At 51.8% G+C, this 3,819-nt stretch overlaps 1 protein-coding gene across 1 annotated transcript in view; it reads left to right on the top strand.

Annotated features, from left to right (window-relative positions):
- Nucleotides 1-727: 727 nt before the first annotated feature.
- The window catches only part of PTPRN2 (protein tyrosine phosphatase receptor type N2), an 803,411-nt gene continuing 800,319 nt past the window's right edge, over nt 728-3,819 (top strand). The window contains exon 1 of the mRNA XM_049642197.1: nt 728-747. The gene's annotated coding sequence lies outside the window, so the exon portion shown is untranslated. The remainder of the gene's footprint in view (nt 748-3,819) is intronic.

The raw sequence follows: 3,819 nt of genomic DNA, 5'->3' as shown, positions 1-3,819 counted from the left end.
GGGGGGGGGGGGGGGGGGGGGGGGGGGCTGCCCGGTGTGTGAGGGGGTCTTCTCAGGGAGTGACGGGGGCAGAGAGGAGGTTTGTCGGTGCGCCAGGGGGGGAGGGGCTTCTCGGTGAGTGCGGGGCGGGGTCCGGGCGCGGTGCCTCGCGGGGTCCCTGCTCTCCCCCGGGTGCCTCTCTGTCCTCGCCGCAGGGCCAGGCAGGATTCGCACCCTGCCTCAGTTTCCTCCCGGGCGCCCCTCCTCCCCGCCCAGGACTCCGGCTCAGGGCGGCCCCGGCGACGGGGCGTCCCGTGCGTGCGTGCGTGAGGCTGTAGGGCTGGGGCGACGGGGAGGCGCGCCGCGGCCGTGGCGCCCCTCGCACCCGCGCCTCGGACTCCTGCCTGCGCGGTCAGCACGTGAAGCCCGCTAGCAGCCGCCTCTCGGCAGACGGACATTTTCCTTCCGCGGCCGGGGTCCGCCTCCGCGAGATCGCCTTTCGCCGTGTTTACCCAGGAAACGTGCCGGGCCCCGCGCCCCCCTCCGCGCCCCCCTCCGCGCCGGCCCTTCGGTGGAGGAGACTCACCTTAAAGCTTCAAGGCCCGGATGGCCCAGCGCAGCAGACTAGATAATAGGGGGTTGCTAGGTGTCCAAAGGGAGGGCAGAAACCTGTCCTGGGTGGTGCTGGGGGGGTCGCTTGGCCACCTGGCCTCCTCCGCCCCTGGCCTGGCCCTTCTGGAACCCCGAACAAAGAGGTGGCACGGAGAGGTCAGTCTCCCCAGATTCCTGGCTACTGCAGACCGCGACCCAGTTAGAGGGACAGCCGGTGATTTGAAGGGAGGTCCTCGCGCCTGGGGTGGAGGGCTGTGACCGGTGCCCACATCCCGGGGTGCTGCTATCCAAGTCACCACGCACAGATAGTCCTTGTTAGGTAGGGACAAGCTTGGGAAGGCCTGGGGGCCTGGCCCGCCCTGCCTAGATCTCCAGGACCTTGCCTCAAACTGGTGATGAGGGTTGAGCCGTGGACCCGTCTACAGGCCTACCACCTCCAGTGAGAGCTGTTCGCTCAGCTGGCCAGATGCAGCCCTGCGGGTCAGGGGGACCCAGGGTCAGCCGATGTTGCTCTAGGGAAGGCAGTTTCTATGGGCTGAGTGGGAGGCTGGTCCTGGACTACTGTCTTTCCGTTACAATTGCCGGTTCCTAGCATTTTGCCTAAGTCACAGAAGGAAGAAGTGGCTGACAGAGGGAGCAAAGGAAAACCCAAAAATGGAAGGGTATGAAGAGAAGAAAATCACCACCCTGTCCTGGACAATACTGCCTGACAAAGCAATGATATTTCGACTGTAAAGTTGAATCCTATTAAAAAAGGGTGCCTCATTTCTCCTCTGTTTACACCTCCTGGATAGTGGATGGTCTTTATGTGGGGCGTTAGGGGCCCAGAATCACTCAGACAGGCTCAAGGATTCCAGGTGCATTAACCTGGAAATTGCTTGGCAGTGTCTACAGATAACGAGACGTAAGTGTGGTCTTCTTATCTGGGGGCCCAATCTGGCATAGCGTGTAGCCTTGTCTACCTATATAAGCTCCCTACATCCTGCCCGCCAGCCTTCTATCCCTACCCTGTCCTCACCCAGAATGCTGCTGCCATATTCTCAGAATTCGAGTACCCAGTCTTCAGAAAGTGCAGGGAGAACCGGGGTCACCTATGAAAGGTATATGCTGCCATCTTTCTCTTTCTCAACCATTGGGATCTTGTTTGATATTTGGTCGCACATTGTTCCAAATAATGATGCACAATGTACGATCACCTAGAGACCTTAGTTTCGGCCCTAGCCATGTCACTTGTATTCTTCTTACTTACTTAGCTCAGGTTGTTGTCTAAAGAACACAGCTCAAGGAGATCTGAGTTTTTCTCCTTGCTGGTATCATAAAGTAGGTTAGAATGACTCTGATACTACCAAGACCTAAGACCAGTTCTTTCTGTATAGACTGCCTTGACTGAGCCAGGGGCCTGTTCAGATTTAGTCAGTGAAGGAGTTCTTAATGAAAACCAGAGTCAACAAAGGTACCAGTATCTCCTTGTTCTGAGGCACATTCCGTGAAACCACCGTATTTTCACAGCAGCTGTTGGCAGCATCCCAAAGGCAGTGGATGTCTCTCACCTTTCCCTTTCTTCAAGGGTACCCTTTCCCCCTTAATCACTTTAGCTTCCTGCCCTGTCACCACCTGTTCTCTCCATGTCTTTCTGGTTCCAAAGGCTCCTTTATGACACATAGTTTCCCATTATTTTTGACACTAGTATCAGAGCTGAACAGGGAGGGAATAATGGCACCCCCATCTATGATATGATTCAACTTTGTTTCTAGTCAAAATACCATTGCTGCATCAGGCAGCATTGTCCAGGATGGTTTAGTAATTTTGTTTTCTTCATCTAGTCCTGTCTTTGGATTTTCCTTTGCTCCCTCCCTTTGCCTTTCTTTGTGATTTCAGGACATCCTTTTGTTCGTGTGCTCAGTACTATATGAATCTGATTTGACTGCAAGGTGCTTGTCTTTAAGCTGTTTTTAGTTATAGGGAGGCCAGTTTGTGAGCCTGCTCAAATAGCCCCCACATTTAAGGGCAATCATATAAAAGGCCCTTCTTTTGCTAAAGAAATACGAATTTTATTTGCCAAAGGACAGAGTCAACCTTTCATGAAAATTTGGCTTGGAGAATCCGAAAGTCAAAGCTAGCCCGTTCACCTAGCTCTGAGATAGGTGAGTGTTTATTTTCCTTCCTTGTTTTTTGCTTCCTGATTTGCCCACACATGTTTTTCATTCACCAGTGAGCCCACATGGAACTGAGGAGACAGCAGCCAGGAGCAGGAGTCGGCTTGTTTTGTGAACTAGATGGCGTGATTGTTTATTTTTAAATCAAAGCATCCTTTCTGCCACAAAAGCACACGTCCATCTTTGCTTCTTAGGGTCCATAGCTCTTGATTTTGTTGGGTGCATGGTAACGAGCAGCCTGCCCTTCCCCTAGAGCAAAAACCCTGCTACCCCCTCTCAGGCTGTGAGCCTTTCTTTGCCTGTCTCCTGCCCCCTGTTCTGGCTCCTTCAGCATCAGGTGCTGATGTCCCCATGCAGAAGGATGGGGGTGCATGCCAAACTCTGGGCTTCTGTGGAAGGGAGGTGACAGTGGGCTTATCCATGAAACCAGATGCATTGGGTGGAACTGTGGCGCTGCTGTCTCCTGTGTCCAGAGATGGCAGTTAAATGTGTCAGACTCAGAAGGAATGTGTGGGGAATAAAAAAGGTTTTTAGATGGCTTCCTCTTGGTGCTAAGCTTCGTTCTGCTTCTCAACATCTTGCAGCTCTTTTAAAAGCCGATCTGTTTTTGTACCTGGTTATCAAGATCATCCTCAGTTGTGCCCACCAAATAGGTGTAGGAGGTGTGCTAAATTTTGCATAGTCTGCTTTCTGCCTTCCTCTGCGGTGGTGTTGGGTCCCATCGTGGTTGTGTGCCGGGAATTTCGGTATGCCATGAAATGTGCAGACTCCTTGGGTTCCTGGCTTCCTGTGCGCAAGGGCAATAGCAGTGTGGTGAATCTGCAGTCAGGCTGAGAAAAGCAACCAGGATGATCACCCAGGGTGATGTCTTGATGAGTTCTATAGTGGTCATTGTTTCTTTTACATGATAATTCTGCATTTCTGAGTTTCTTTTGTTGTTGCTGGTTTTTTTGTTTTTTGTTTTTTGTTTTTTTTTTTATGTAGGCAGGCTGTATTACCTAATTTGTGAATGCAGTTATTCACCCTTTATTTTATTTTATTTTATTTTATTTTATTTTATTTTATTTTATTT

Source organism: Panthera uncia, chromosome A2, assembly GCF_023721935.1.
Source record: "Panthera uncia isolate 11264 chromosome A2, Puncia_PCG_1.0, whole genome shotgun sequence".
In the NCBI taxonomy this organism is placed as follows: domain Eukaryota; kingdom Metazoa; phylum Chordata; class Mammalia; order Carnivora; family Felidae; genus Panthera; species Panthera uncia.
The sequence above is the reverse complement of the archived record's forward strand: the minus strand, read 5'-3'. Positions and strand labels throughout refer to the sequence as shown.